The sequence below is a fragment of the Haliotis asinina genome, chromosome 5, assembly GCF_037392515.1.
Source record: "Haliotis asinina isolate JCU_RB_2024 chromosome 5, JCU_Hal_asi_v2, whole genome shotgun sequence".
NCBI classification, from domain to species: Eukaryota; Metazoa; Mollusca; class Gastropoda; order Lepetellida; family Haliotidae; genus Haliotis; species Haliotis asinina.
The window spans coordinates 39,079,752-39,097,201 of NC_090284.1; the positions used below are offsets into that span (position 1 = coordinate 39,079,752).

The 17,450-nt window shown below is 39.4% G+C and overlaps 1 protein-coding gene across 4 annotated transcripts in view; it reads right to left on the reverse strand.

Annotated features, from left to right (window-relative positions):
* Window positions 1-17,450, reverse strand: part of LOC137284393 (synaptotagmin-15-like) — a 102,212-nt gene that overhangs the window by 54,382 nt on the left and 30,380 nt on the right. The window lies entirely within an intron of this gene.

Here is a 17,450-nt window from a genome sequence, read left to right on the forward strand (position 1 = left end):
GACTTAATGTAATTTGAATGTCAAAGCATGACATACTGTAGACGCTAAGACAGTTACAGTATGGCCATCATGTTCTTGGTGTATGTTCAAAAGTTTTAGTTTGAGAGACATTGATATTGTACTGGTCAAATTTGATGACACCCTTTTAAGAAATTATATGTGTTCGTTACTATATAGCTCGTTATTACCTGCGTAAATGTCACAGGGGTCGTTATTCTGGCTACTCATGATGCTGTACCGAAATATATTCTCTAATGAAAATTGTCCTCACAACATGTGTTCTGAAGCTCACTTTACAGAAATGTTTTTATACTCTGAAATTGTGGCTAAGTGTTCTCGATTACGTGGACATGTGAAGAATCTGATTTCAATGTAACACTTTGATTTCCCACAATATCGTTCAGATTTGTTTATTAGGTGTGACTATTGAGGTAAAGTTACTATTGCGATAGCAGATAGATTATTGATATATTATACTATGCGATAGCGATAGACTATTGATGAATACCATTGCGTTAGCGATAGACTATTGATGAATGCCATTGCGATAACGGTTGCAATATTTCTTACTTAACAAGTTTTTCACATTTCAGATTTAACATGTACTTTGAAATAAAAAAAAGACAAATGCACGCCTTGGTCGTTTTTAAGTTATAATGAATGGGCTTCAAGAAAACTCACCATCAATTTCCATCAAACATATCATTTGCTACCATTTAGATAAACTTCAGAACAATAGAACATGACAACAGAAGGTTGCTTCTGTTGCAGTGGTTGTGTATGACACTGATCAAAAGCTTAGAATAAGAAACACAAAACTACAAACTGAATGCAAGTTAGGTCAATTATTTTTCATTCTACATTGCAGTAAAAGATTTATTCACTTTGGCCGTATAGTCAACCATATTGTCCAAAGTTAAGGGGACAGGTAACGTTATCTTGATGACCAGTAGAAATTTAAAACACTTCTGCTTCAAACACTGGATAATCAAATAAAGGACTCGATGTAAAAAAAATAAATATTTCTAACATTCACCGACAACTAAAACAATAAATAAAAAAATAACACCAGGGGAAGGTACATATATGTTTTGGACTCAACGTGTAACTTTAAGCATAGTATGCATTCAAGATGATAAAACAATATGCAGATCACTTTCTCCCGGATATGCAAGAGGTTTTCCCTCGATGTAAGCGTTGAGGTCAGCCCGACGTATTTCATGGTAATGTAACTATTTATACCGATTCCTCTGAAGTCTTAGATAAGTCCCTTTTAGCGCGGATCACTTTCGGTTTGCTTCGATGGTTAGCTGAATAATGCAAATACGTACTGCGCTTCGTACAGGAAGGTGTTGGCATTAGTTGGATAACAACACCATCTCGGGTACCCAGGCCATAACGATTAGTAATTTAATGTGTATGGGTCATTTAAACTAACCTTTTAACATTAGATATTTTGTTTGTGGATTTAAAGGAGTCGTTTCATGTTTTAATTTAGACTGAAATTTGTTCCTAAAGTAATGCTTAAATCCTCCCAACTGTTCTTTGCAAATGTCATAAATCCAGCAATTTTTCGACATGATCTGTAGATGTTAAAACAGACGCTATTGCAACTTATTTTGTTTTTGCATGCCAAGAGTCTAAAAAGATGGTTTTGTCTTAATTTTATTCAATGAAACATTAAACTTTTTATACCCCCGGCATGTAATGCGGGGGAATGTAGTCGACGCCTCGTCCGTCCGTCCGTCCGTCCGTCCCCCGTCCGTCCCTCCGTAATCAATTGTTTCCAGAGCATAATTCAGAAACCGTTCAATATTTTTAGACCAAACTTGATAGATATAGTAATCTCAGCCTATGGTTGTGCCTTTTGCTATTTACAGATTTTTGGCATTTATATTTTTTTGTTTTTCCATGGAAAATTTTGGTGTTAGTCTTATGGTTGGGTGAGTTTAGTTTCCGGAGCAGAACTAAAAAAACGTTCAATATTTTTCTGCAAAAGTTGGTAGATACATCAATCAGAACCTATAGTGGTGCCTTTCGCTATGTACAGGATTTTGTGATTTATTATTTTCTCGGTTTCCATGGAAACGTGTTGGACCTAGTCTGAAAAGTGAGAGGTGTGTTTCATTTCCAGAGCAGAACTCAAAAACTTCTTAATATCTGTTAGTAAAACTTTCTTGTGTGGCAGACCCCAAAGTTGTGCCTTTTGGTTTTTAAAGGTTTTTTGATGTATTATTTTCTTGGTTTCCATGGAAACGTTTCGGACTTAGTCTCAAAATGGACGGGTGGGCTTCGTTCCCAGAGCACAACTCGAAAACCATTTCATATCTTTCAACAGATCTTGGCAGATATATGAGACAGATCTTGAAATTGTGACTTTGCTGATATATGGCATTTATAATTTTTATGAATTCCATGGAAACAATTCAAACTTAGTCTAAAAAAGCAATGAATAACTCTCAGATTATTTGTCCTTTCAAACATGTGGGGCCGGGGGGATATATCACCTTCTGATGACTGTTGTTTTATAATATCGGTTACAATATTTTAGAAATTGACATTCAACTTGTGTACACCAGCATCACTTGTTTAGACAGTACAATCTAGTACAGTGTGTCTTCAGGTCAAACAGGGGCGGTGAAATAGCCTAATGGTTACAGCGGTGGCTCGTGACGCTGAAGACCCGGGTTCAATTCCCTAAGTGGGTACAATGTGTGAAGCCCATTTCTGTGTCCCCCGCCTTGATAAATTGCTGGAATATTGCTAAAGACGGTGCAAAAGCCTACTCACTCGCTCACTCTCTCACTTACTCACTCAGGAGAAACATAATGTCACGTTCTAACTCGGATCTTTACGGGCAGCTTTGTGAAGATGTGGTTTGCAAATATTGACTTAAGTAAAGACATGCATTCTTTCGACGTATGCAGAGCTGTATCTGATTGTATTAGGATGTGTTTGTATCAGCTTGCATTGTCAGAAAATTACCGCTAACAATCAAGGTTTAGTACACGTCATGTCCTATCACTAAGATAGTGTGATACTGACACATATGGGTATTCTTCATATGTTTTTTTTCCGTATAGTAATGTTCCATATCTGTATTGTATTGCACGAACTATTTTTTACCACAGAACTGAAATAGTAAAACTGTTTGCCCTAACCCTTTTTCTGGAATCAACAAGGAAACATAAAATAATTAGATAACACTTCCCGAACCCGCCTTGACATGGCTGGAATATTGCTAAAAGCGATGTAAAACTAAACTCACTCACTCACCCAATCAACTCACAGTCTTGTGAATATCAGTGATTTACTGCATATTGGGATAAGAGCAAGTTAGCACTATCTTTCGTATCTTGTGGGAATGTTGTAGCAATATCCTGGAAGAGCTAAGAGAAGAATCGAACCATGCAGGACTTGACGATCAGACGCATGAACCACCATGCTCACCCACTGACTAACTTGCGTAAGAACTTAAGTTTCTCATTACGACCGCTTAGCTACATTCCAGCTGAGACCCGCCATTGAATGATGCTGCCTCGTGCGCGAGCACGTCGTGCTCCTTCACTGAACAGCTGTGCACCGAAATAGTGCATAGAGTTCAAGAAATGTAAGATCCTTGGATAAGTATGAAGAAGTGTATATTGGAAGTTCCTAATTCTGAGAAGAAATAAATAATTCTAAATGGGCTAAACTTTCTTTTGTTATTTACTGAACAAATGTCAAGCTGCTATTTATATGCATTTCTATTCAGTGACAGCGATCGGTTGACGTCATCAAACTTTAGAGAGGACACTATTCCACATTTAGATACAGATGTTGATGCCTTTACAAAACAAACATGCATGCAGCATTCTATTCATTCAAACAAATGAAACCCTCGCAATCACACTGTGGAAATGGTTTACTTGCATTTGACTCAAAGCTCAAATCAGCAGATTATCATGATGAGGTGACTTCTGATAATGTTTCCAAATGGCTGCAGGAAAACTGATCCCACACATTCCAACCACACAGTCATTATTATATATACTACCGACAGAAAATAAGGGAACCACGAAATTGAATGTAGATGACTTTGACTGTGACAGGGTCCGTTATCGTGGCGTATCTCCCAAAAGCAACAACCAATGACAATGGAATTTCGCATAATACATGCCCAGCACGTGCTACACTTGCATACAGAAGTTAACTCCTGTAAATGTACTGGAGAAGTCGCAATCACTAATGCAATAGAGATTGACACTTACTGACAGAAATGCCTCCGAGGCAGTATCTCGGTGAAGCAACAAAATGGAGAATTGTGGGGATGATAGAGGGGGGACATCATTATGTGAAGTTGCCCGGCAGATGGGTAAATCAAAAAGTGTAATTTCACGCCTGTATGATAAGTACCGTCAAACGGGTGGGGTTGCAACGAGACCTTTGCGTGGTAGACCAAAATCAACGACACCACGACAGGATCGTCTCATTACGTTAATTGCTCTACGCGATAGGTTTAAATCGGCCCCTGCCATCAATAGAGAATTCCGCACACTCACTGGAAGACGCATTTCAACCTCAACCGTTAAAAACCGACTCTATTAAGCTCGTTGGAAAGCAAGACGGCCTTTTAAGGGTGTCACCCTTTTAGCTCACCATAAGCGCCAAAGATTGGCATGGGCAAGGCAGCATCAGGGACGGGCTATGCGCCACTGGCGTTACACCATGTTCTCTGATGAGTCAAGGTTTTGCCTACGATTCACAGATGACACAAAACGTTGTTGGCGTCGGAGCGCGGAGCGATATGCCAGAGCAGCAATTCTTGACCATGATCGATATGGAGGTGGTATTGTCATGGTGTGGGGTGGGATTACACATGCCAGACGATCAGATTTGGTCATCATTAACGGAGCCATGACTGGTCAGCGATACGTTGACCAAATATTGCTTCCTGTTGTGGCTCCATTGGCTAGAGTATTTTGTATTCCAAGATGATAATGCCAGACCACATCGGGCCCGAATTGTCTCCGCTTATCTCCGACAAGAAGGTATCCAGACATTGGACTGGCCCTCTAAGTCCCCAGACCTGTCCCCAATTGAATATCTCTGGGACGTTCTTGGTCGAAGGGTGTACGCCAGGGACCCAGGACCCGCGAACCTGGCCCAGCTTGGTGCAGCTCTCCAAGAGGAATGGCGGGCAATACCACGGGCAACCATCAGGAAATTGATTAACAGCATGCCATCAAGGTGCCGTGATTGTGTTGCCCAACATGGTGGACACACCAGATATTGAACTTGACGCCTAAAATTGATTTAGTGGATATTTAAAGCAGTTTCAAATTCGCTATTATTTCATTAGTTCCCTTATTTCTTGTCGGTAGTATATTATTTGCCTTACCACAACAAGCTAGTGGGAAAAGAAACAACAGAAAAGAAGATATGAAAGCTTGGTTACAAAGCCACAATATTGCATTTGACGATAAAATGATCAAAGCCGTCTGGCAAAATCCAACAAATCGGGCCCTGTCTATAGAGTAGGCATTATGTTGAAGCAATATGGCCATGATGTACTACGTCTCCCTCCTTACCAAGCAGAACTCAACCAAACTGACTTGATTTGGGTCAAACTTGCTGTTCACAAAACTGCAATGAATTGTCCAAATGTTATAAACTTGTTAAAGCTATTGAAGATGGCTACTGGCAACGAGAAATAGCAGGAGGAAAAACAGAAGTTGACAGAATGACGATCAAAGTAAGACTGGCAAGTGATTCAGACACGGAGACCGATTGTGACGACTAAGGCCCGATGTACGTCAATATCAGTAAATTCCATAATGGATCTATTAGGTGTTTGACCTCTGTGTGGAGAGGATGCACAGACGATATGTCAAATATACATCCGTTTGTGAGGATAACAAATTACTCTTTTCTCTAGCACTTGTGTGGATTGTTTAGGAAATAAAGTTATATTTTTCTTGAATTAGTTTGTGAGGATCTTGTCTGTACACGGTTCCATGTTACGATACAGATGTTGATACGTTTATAAAACAACCATGTGTACTTTTGCATGCTACCTTTTTATTTATTCAAACAACTTCTTCACAGTCACACTGTAGATTTCTCAGTCTAGTACATTATGATTACTGGAAACCGTTTTCCTGTGTTTTCTGAGCATAAAGGAACTGCTGGAAGCTTGTATAGATTAGAATAATTGAAATACTAAATCTCATTAAGGAATGAATGCTAGAAGCCAGCGAGTATTATTGCATTTGATACCACTGAACAGGACTGTATTAGAGAAACCAGATGCCCCCACCATGACTGGGAGCAAAACATGGCCAGCTGTAGTTATAACTGGGCTTACTGGCAAACAAGGACAAGTTGAACCGGCGAAGAGAACGTGTTTTCGAGGGAAAACGGTGCATGGGAATAGCAAATCCCTCTGGTTTGTGAAACGTAGAGCAGATGTAGGCTAATGCACGTGCATTATATGACGATGAAATGGATTCCGCGTGTTTCTGGACACTCAGTTGTCAGGTCAGGTGCTCAACTTATCCTTGTTTGCCAGTAGCTAGTTCTTGACTCCCTATAACAATATATCATGTAATCGTTAATTGATATTAATATCTCATGCCAAATGAAACCAAACTGTAATATATTTCTACGACAGTCAATTTAGTTACTATTGCTAGAGGGTGTCGTTGGTGGTACGTATAACTACAGATATGAACCCCTACAGATATGTTCCTGTATTAATGTACCCTGAACAAAGTTACAAAATGTCCTCCGTACCCCAAACGGTAGCCGAATCCACACTGCTCAGCCTAAACCGGTATAGCTCCCATTGGAACTGAGTGCGCGACGCATTGTGCATCACGAAATATTCGTCATCGCGTATGCTCGTTTCTTATATAAAACAATCGCATAACTCGCATAGAATTGTGTGACAGATCCAATCAAGAAAACGTTGCGGGTGAACCCTTCCTAGAATACGTTTCTGCATTCTGACTTTGGCCAGGGTACATGCAGAAACGGACTCGAGGTGCATACATGTATACTGTAGTACCCTTACGACAACGCCCTCCTTAGCACTACAGCTGCGCTTGTTTGGCTCTTTATACAAAACACAGAGCGGTTCTGGGAACGTATCCAAACATTTGACATGCATCACCTCGAGTGAAAAAGAGTTTGACAGTTCGTGCTGTCATTCCTATCGTGATTAACACACACAGGTTCAGCGTACGCTGTGCTTGATCCGAATATATGCAAAACAGATGAATTCTAAGAATGTGCATGAAGTGACAGAGGTTAATAATACATGCCGAGGTTGCGATCTTGTTCAAGATAATGCCATTCTGGATGTCATATCATGACATATTTCGACACTTTAATGAACTATATGCCTCAATAGGACATTTTATGTGCGTATGTGAAGAATTGAAAGGATGAATGAAAGATATTATTGAATGACAATCACCTCATGTCAAGTTGATATTCTCAGAAGTTTCTTCTCGAATTCTCACTGATCCATCCACATATTTGTATTTTTCAATTTGGATAATCGAGACATTTTATAAAACTATATACGACTGGAGCATTGATATTTCAGTCTAAAACCAAAGCAAATGCCGTCAGATGAGGCAAAGTGAGATTTACATCGCGTTAAAGATTATCGGTACACCAACGTGAATGTGTGTGTAACTGCTAACTATTCCGCAGCCTACCAAGGATTTTATAACTTGGATTATTTAGTCTACTATATACTCACCCAATGCCGACCAGTGCTTGTTTATGTATTGAATACAAAGCACAAGACAGCGTAACATCAAGTACCTCATTTAAGCTTTTTTTTCATGATGCGACATGGGATCGAACCACGAACGCACGATTTCCAGGCAGACGCGCAGTCCACTCGACCCTTCTTCACAGCTTTTGTTTCTTTGAAAGGGAATACTATCATGATTAATAACGAGGCGTAATTATACTTAAAGGCCATATATCTACTATGAGAATAGAAAATAGGAACATGTCTTTCAAGCTATGTATTATAAGTTAAATATGTTTTTCTTAGCTTTAAACAATTTTTAATGCTAAACTTAAAATATGCCTTTTGCTGCTTGGTTAAGCTCGGTATCCAAAGTTAATGAGATTCTTCCTTGCTCAAACTGATTTCACGACGTATTTGGGTACTGATAATGCATTCATTACAACGTATACTAAAAGTATTCATCATGCACCGGAGTGGCATGTATTCATGGCTAACAGCCCCCATAGAAATATACATGTAGGTTCTTTTCTATTTAAAATTGTATTCGTCCCGAACCCGTGAAGAATTGGTCTTCGGTCATGTTTGTCATGTCAGTCGTAAGGGGCGAGGCGACTTTCGGGGTCGGGCGGTCATACTTGTAACTTGGTTGACATATGTCATAGCATCCCAGTTGCGTAGATCGATGCCCATGATGTTGGTCACTGGGTTGTGTGGACTCGATTACTTACACACTACCTCCATGTAGCTTGAATACTCCTCAACCAATCCTAAATGTATTTCTAATGCATAACATTGGAACTAGTTGTTGGTCTAAGATAGGGGTCCCACTCAATCAGAATTAAAACACAACATGCCATTGCAAACCATAACTAAGACCGACCACCACCTTTAATTTGTTGACGATCACTTTATGTTTATTCATAACCCATGCATGGATCTAATGGAAACATTTCCTATAAATATTACAAATAACTAACAAGACATAAATTATGTATTATATTGTCATCTGTGAATGAGCTTTTTATTCAAAGTATTGCTAATGTATTCATAATGGATTGCACAAAACAATAACATCTGTCACTGATATATGAACTAGACCTCTCTCCATGTAACCATCAGTGTTGTCGAATAAAGACTTGAATAACGGCTACATTTATATGCATTTGGTAACGAAGTTGTTTTTCAAACTTTGAATGCGTATAATCAGTTTTTAAAGCTGAATAAAAAAAAGTTTAATGTTTCTCGGGCATCGGTGCGTCACTTTTATTTGTGCGCGTAACATTTTTTATTGCCATTTTAAAAATATTGACCTTGCCGCGTCCCGGTCATTGATTTGTCCACTACAAGAATGCGTGTCTGTAAGAACGAGTGTGACTGAATTTTCAACCCATTAACACGTGCTAAACTTCCCAAGCTGTATTTCTGAGAGAGAAAAAAATAAAATGTATTCCTCCCTCGTCACTTCTTTTCTCTCAAAAATTAAAAGTAAAGTCCTCCCACCCTCATAACTGTTGAACAAAAAAATTATTTTTTTTATGCAGTCTAATAGAAGACCGCACTGCCTGGAGGACAGCTATCTCTGTTGGTTCAAGTCTCCTACAGATACTTCCAAGTAAAACTCGGCCTGACAAGTCACCTTCGGACACCGCAGCCCCAATCGACAACGACAGAGGAATATCATCCGCTAAACCCTAGCGAGTCTGTTGCGCACTTAACAACAAGCACACTCGCTAACAACAGGCCCTAATACACTTATATGTATGTACACACTGCAGTACACGAAGCTGCAAAATGAGTCATCGATTTTGAACTCACGTCTCTGGTTTAGTGAAACAGAAACCACGCCTAACTCTGATGCACAAGTAGTTCTGGAGATTCTGTATATTTACACAACCAACTGGGTAACCTTAGCAGGTAAAACAAGGTAAACAGTCATGTCGTAGATTAATGTAAATTGTCTCAATCAAATAAGGTTTTCAGGATGAAATGAGGTCCGAATTCGGCGTCCATTTCTTTTTTCGATGTCCAAGAAATTACGCAGTTGCTCACATTGCCGGCAAAAAGCTACTTATACGAATTCCAGCGCCCGGAGTTTCGAGAAGACATATTTCATAATCATAGAAATTATTATGCCATGGCCCTGGAGGAAGTGGTTGTCTGTGACAACAACAGTAATCATGCAGTATGAGCGACGTGCAGTCGCCTCTCTCCGGATCGGACAGCATCTGGTTTGTGTCTCAGTGTGGGTTAGAGTGCTGTTTAATCTGTAGCATCCCCCCGGGGTCCTGATAAACCTACATACATGAACCGTATCAAAGTAGACAGAGAAGCTCTCAGATGTCCAAGGAGATTAGCTGGCTTAAGAGAGCGTCCTACTGTAAGGCTCGTCATAGATCATGCATAATGCATAATGAATAATATGTTATTTCTAAAATGACGCCTAGAGCCATCTTGCAATGACTGCTCGGCAATCACAATGGTTGATAAATGAGCTAGTGTGAGAATATGAGTGAGTGAAAATACTGAACACCATCAGCTGATATGAGGGCAACCTATCTTGTATTTAGGATTCTACTTTCTCAGTAAAATACACTCAGAATCAATAACTTTCGGGTTGAGGCCTCCGGGATTCGAGCCAGTACTTTTAAAGGGAGGCACGTAATCGCCAGAACACAGTGACCTGTCAAGTGTCAAGGCCCCACATTAATTGATTGTCATAGTTTGGGGGTCTTGGTTGTTCAAACTGTATAAGTTAACCTCGACTAACACTTCTTTTTCAAACGTCACTAGATGGATGAAATGTTGCCGAGGTGACGTTAAAAGTTTTCTCACTTCCTCTGTTTCAAAATTGAAATCTAGAAATTTCTTTGACTAAAATAAAGTAAGCTTGCATTGTCTCCTTTTTTCGTAGAGGATCAGATGAACACAGTGACCCAGTGACCCCTCCACAGATACAACTTGTGTCAAAGAGGCTGAGAGAGTAACAATTGTCTGAGTGACTGGGAGTGAAAACCGGTGCCATGTGTCACAGTGACTGGTATAGACAGACAATTATCGTGTGTCACAGAGACTAGCTAGTATGGAGAGCCACTTGTCATGTGTCACAGTGACAGATACAGAGAGATAATTGCCGTGTGCAAGAGTGACTGGTAGAGAGAGAGACACTAGTCGTGTGTCACGGTGATTGGTAAAGAGAGAGACACTAGTCGTGTGTCACGGTGATTGGTAGAGAGAGAGACACCAGTCGTTTGTACGGTGACTGGTATAGACAGACAATTATCGTGTGTCACAGTGACTAGTATGGAGAGCCACTTGTCATGTGTGACAGTGACAGATACAGAGAGATAATTGCCGTGTGCCAGAGTGACTGGTAGAGAGAGAGAGAGACACTAGTCGTGTGTCACGGTGACTGGTATAGACAGACAATTATCGTGTGTCACTGTGACTAGTATAGAGAGCCACTTGTCATGTGTCACAGTGACATATACAGAGAGATAATTACCGTGTGCCTGAGTGACTGGTAGAGGTAGAGAGAGACAGAGAGAGAGAGAGAGAGAGAGAGACTAGTGTGTGACGGTGACTGGTAAAGAGAGAGACACTAGTCGTGTGTCACGGTGACTGGTATGGAGAGACAATTATCGGCTGTCATTGTAACTGGTATAGAGAGCCAATTGCCGTATGCCACAGTGACTGATATACAGACAATTCTCATCTCAGTCGCGGTGAGTGGTATCTAGAAACAATTGTCAAAATGGCTGATGGGAAGAGAAAAATGTTTACGACTTCTGGACCTAGTGATGTATGTTTCATATTGTCAGGTAGACAGACAATGTGTGGCATGTGGCACAGTGACTGGTAGAAAATGCCCTATGCAACACTAATGCAAAAGGAATATGGGTTTGTCGTGTGTCACAGTGGTAGCTGTACAAAGACAGTTGTCGTGTGTCACAGTGACCGGTATGGAGAGACAGTTGCCGTGCACCAGAGTGACTGGTATTTTAGATACCCCTAAAGACTCAACAGTTCTATCTCACTCCTCTCAGATCTCGAAGAATCGTTGTGGTTCTGGGGCTGAGATAGAGTTGTTGTGTTTCTCTGTTGCTGGTAGAGAGACCACGAGTAAGAATAGCCGTCCTTGGAAGCTACAAGAATGATGTGTCTGTGGTCGATGAGGGACAGAGAATGGAGCCGTATCTCATCCTGGGATCTGGAGTGCTGCAGAAGAGTTTAATCACGGAGCGGGATTAAAGAGATTCAGATTCAGATCAACTTGTCTTGGACTGCTGACTTCGTGATTGTCAGTAAACACGTGAGGTCTCGCTAACCGATGTCATCAGATCTGTGACCTCAGTGTACACCCAGTGGATGATTCAGTGAATGTGTTTTAGCAATATCTCAGCATTATTACGGCGGGCAAACCAGAACTGAGCTTCACACATTGTACTCATGCGAGGAATCGAACCAGGGTCTTCGGTTGTGACGAGCCAAGGCTTTAACCACCAGTCTACCCCACCGCCCTGTCCTATGTTATAAGGAACAACGACTCCAAGTATGTGCAGGAAGTTGTCTTAAAGCTGTTTTCACTTGTCAGCATTGTTGACGTGTCTTGTAGTGTTGTACTGGCTGCAGTGAATGTGCGGTATTAAAGCATGTCTGCCATCCTAGAAAGGAAACGTCTATATCTGTCGGCCAGATGAATGAACGCTTCAGGTTTAACGCCACTTAAAACAGTCTTCCGCTTGACATGTTGTAGGAGTAAATTCAAAAGCTGACGGGTTTACCATGTTGGTGTAAATATACCCGCACGTATAGCTGTATGGTATTCCAGGGATCATATTGAGGAAAATCTTGGATCCATACCTTTGAGGTTAAGGGGACGCAAATCTACATAAATTTAGTAAATACCACTAAAATACTTAAATTCCACAACTGTTAATTCTCCACACTGGAACAGTGTAATGAACAGTTGATAATGACATATGGCGGCTTTTATCGGAGTCTATGCACAGATGGAAAACGCCAAGAATGAATGCAGTTTCGGTGTAGCGAGGAAGTCCGTGTCGTCACATCCTGAAATGTATCCGAGACTGGAATAAGCTAATAAATCACCAGGTAAAAGTACTGATCGTTCAACAACCCACTACATCAGCTAAATCGTCCATTTACGCAAAATACATACTCCATGGCAATTGCAACTGTCCGAAAGCCTCATTTCGTCACCTTGACACGCATACATACACGGGGGGCTTATCTTGTTTCAGGCCCTGTGGAGAAGTCTCTTAACAACCTTGTCAGACAGTATTAATGGAAGTCAGTGGAACACGTAGGTTGTACATACCAGAAATAGCACAATACAGTATGAAAGATGATAACTTAAAGTCTGTGTCACGGTAGAGTGTTATGGACATGGGGTTAAAATAATGTCGCGTGTTGACAGTTGCCGATTGTTACAAGATTTAAATTTTCGTCATTTTGTCTTGTTCGTTTTTATCTAAAGTCCAACGGTTATCCTGTGGTCATGATACGCTTAGTCAGCCACACCTTAACAAAGGTTAATGTGTACATGCTATTTTGCAATCGATCGCAATTGAGGATATGGGCCAATGGTTAGCATTCTCCTTTAAAAGCATTTCCACTTTTCAAGAACGAAATTATATAACCTCCCTTCTACCCCATCTAAAAATGTCCTTATTCTGACTACCAATGACCAGACATGCCGCCTTGATGACAATACTGTTATGAACGCAAAGTTCATTAATTTGGACTTACTTTTGACCGGGTAGTTGAAAAGTTCGCCCGGGTTTCTGGGCAAAATGTCTGACATATCCAATCCTTATTCCGTTAGCAACTTTACGATCGCATTTGACATTTGGAAATATCTACAATAATGTTTCGTATTGTTATAGCACATGACCGGAAACCAGACATCTCATGAGAAGGTAGTAGTGGCAGGGCTTAAAGGCGCAATGTCACGCCACACTTCTCGAAGCATCTCTATCGATAACACTGACTATCGGCCCTAAAGGAAGCTACCATGTAATGTATTTTAAAAATACGTATAAAGATTACAATATTGAATTAAATATTTTCAATGAATTAATGCAATGTTACCGACCGAACATTATTTCAAACGATGAGTTACGTATCTAAGCGCTCTTTCTGAATATTCTACGAACAACTTGTGATCGAAACTAGTTTGGCAAACACCGACAACACTCGTGCGACAGTATTCGATATACGGAGCAATTGTCAACGTTCCATATATGGAAAGTGTTCTCTGTTTGAAAGCTGTCCTCCTCTAAATTTCAAATATCGATTTCAGGCAAGTCGTAAGGGATAATACCTCTTTTATCGCGCCAATAGGAAACTAAAGTGAGTACATACACCAGAATGCATATAGGCCAAACTATTGTTCAAAAATGTGTGACATTGTGCCTTTAAGGTCTGTATGATCGATTTACAAAATATTGTTTACCAGTGACGTCTAATTGTGTTGCCATCATCCTACTCCGACACGTTTTTAATTACATATCACAGATCGTTTCTGCCAGACTGCTTGACTTACGGCCCGGGGACTGAATGTTATATCATTTCTATTAATTATAATGTTTCCCATCAGCAGCAGCTTCAGAGAGGGACATTGGGCGGATCAAAATTACAAAGTACGTCTGCACAAAGTACGTATGTATTTTAGGTCACATAATGGAATTTTCTGGAAAGCGTTGCACATTGTGTCCCTAATAAAGGAAGAGTTATTTCCCTTCACCTGACATCCTACAGTTTAATTTCGAACAGTGAGTGTTCATGAAACGGACAGTTATTTTGAAACACTACAGACCAAGAAACGTGTACACGGTTCTGACAACCGACAGAATACATTTTGGAGGACTATGTGTGCATTCACAAATAACTGTACATTCCACAAGCTTGATATCGAATCTTTAGTAACTGACAATGAGAGAAGTCCAGATAATTTTTCAAGCAACTGGGTGTTTTTTCCCATGTCTGTTCACGTATGAGTAATGGCACGGTTTGAGGAGTAACCAGCATTCTGTACGCTCCCACTAGTTAAAAAGAATAGACTTCTTTTACACAGGGTTTCTTCTCCTTATCGCGTAATTAACACTCTTTAGTTTATAAAAATACGTGCTTTTAAATAAGTTTTTAATAATTCTAATATTGCCAAATAGTTGGTAGCCATTTTGAACACTCAGCATGGAAGGGGCATGACTACCATAGTAAACTCCGGACAGTGGCTATGGTTTTGTAATAGCGTATGTATATACTGACATTGCTTAACATTCGCTAACGCTAACGCTGCTGTAAAGTTATCATACGCAATTATCATACGCAAGTCATTTAGATAATTGAGTAAAGTATGCAAGGTATTATAGACCTATGGGGTTCTAAGTGATTCCCGGTTTTGTTTTTCTTTTGTACTACCAGATTTGTAATTAATTGACTAAATGTGATTATTGTTTTATTGTGTTTTGGTCATAGTATTCGATAAGTTTTCGAAAGGTGAAATATATTTCTGAAAATGTGCCATGCAATAAAACTGTCATTTTGCAAAATTCATACATTATGTAACATAGCACGAGTTCAAGCAGTATTTTCTAATAAATGAAGTATGTACCAGCTTGTCATTACGATCTGATTCTCTCAATCGTGGTGCTTTTAAACTGTATGTATGCCGTCCTATTCTTGCTAGTAGTCATATTGTACGGGCGCTTCATTCAATCATCCTTCAACCTGTGTAAGCTTGTTAATGCTGGACAGAAAATATTAATATGCATTCATGGACGTATTTTATAAGTTTTAACATACTTATTAATCAATAATTCCATTTGTAAGGTTATGCGGGCTCTGCTTATTTATTTTCAGATTGATGTTTAATGTTTTGCTTGTGCTGTGAGATAACTATTGTTGAACGAATAACATTTCGCGTTTTCATATCGCGGATACACACCTGCGCTAAATGAACGCGTTATACACGGATCAATACTGTGTCATTTATGCATTTGGCAAACATGGACATAATTGCTGCCATCTCTCAAGCAATTTTCTGTGTTTAAAATACGTTACTAAGGCGTGGATGTGTCAAATAAATGTCAACTGCACTTTACTGAACGCGCAGTGTTAACAAATTCGTAGCGTAGGGTTTAACGTGTGTGCATTACAGGTTCCTGAATACTTATATTTACTGTGATCATTTTTCATGATCAAGTTTTTCATCATAATATAACAGAAGTCAGATTCAGTATCACACAAAACCAACCATACATAAACATGTACAGGTGTGTATGCCTGCGTCTAGTTTTGATGGGGAAAAACATTTTCAAATGAGTTGATTTATCGCCCAAGAAACATTTTAGCGATAAGCCTTATTATTTAAACTCTATTATTGGTTAGGTGACCTCTAACATATTTACTTACTTAATACTTAAAAATTTTACCTTTAGAAAAAACCAAAAGCAAAATACTAAAAGCATAACTTAAGGACATAAATCCACTTAAACTCACGCCTGTGAGTTGATTTATTGCCCAAGAAACATTGTTAGCGAAAAGACCTTAGTGTTAAACTTTGTCAATGCTCAGGGGCGTAATTCCCTTCCAGAAAAAAAAACTATGTAAAGCACGTGACCTCTAACCTAGTTACTACCTTGATTCTACCTTAAGAAAATATCAGAGGACAAGCCATACGAAAAGTATAACTTAAGGACATAAATCCACTTAAACACGCAAACTCAAAAGCGTTTTCTTTTTCGGGAGTATATAAAAGATAAAATGATGCGTCAGAACGCAGGCGATAAGTCTCGTTTTGACAAATTATATCATAAAGAGACAATGTACAGTAATTCCGTGCCCAATAAACCGTTATCAATATATGGTACTTTAATGTCTTTGAAGGGGGCTTTAAGGGGCATACAAGTCCTCTCAGGAATTGACAGGTGTCCTGAGATAAATGGCTTCGTACACACACACACACACATGGTGATATCAGAATGCGGCTGTGTCAACACGGGACAGAACCAGTTCGTGACTGATGGATTCAGCGGTATTTACAATGAGTCACCGAAACACTCGAATCTATTTAAGTCTTTACTATCACACATTACATCACTTCAAAGATATTTTATTCAAAGTAAATGGCATGATTTGAATTTAATATATTTCAGTGAATGTTGTTACCTGTAGGCATAAAGACCAACTATTTTTAAAGAATGTCATTTGTTGTACACGCATAGCGCGTAAATGTATGCACAAAATTATAGAACATTAACAACTTGAAATGTCGTAGTTTAAACGGCAAAAATAACGCGAATACTGATTGAAGTACCGCGTTATTAAGAGGTTTATAAACGTCTAAACAAATTTATGAAATATTTCGTTATTTAAACTATTCTGTTAGCATATTTGTGCTTTGATACTGTTCACATTATTTGCTTCATAAGCATCGACTGGATTATCATTTGTGATACACACTGAAATACCAAGGCCTGTCAACATTACTTGAACGTTCATGATGCCCCAGTCTCCTTGCACAGGGACTTCGTGAACGAAACAAGAATATATAAATAGCACTGCTTCTCAACATTTAAAAACAGACTCTCCTCGTTCAATAAATATATCTTCAGTTAGGCTATGTTTTAATTCTTATTCATTAACGATCGGAAATTAAATTCTTGTAATTACATCG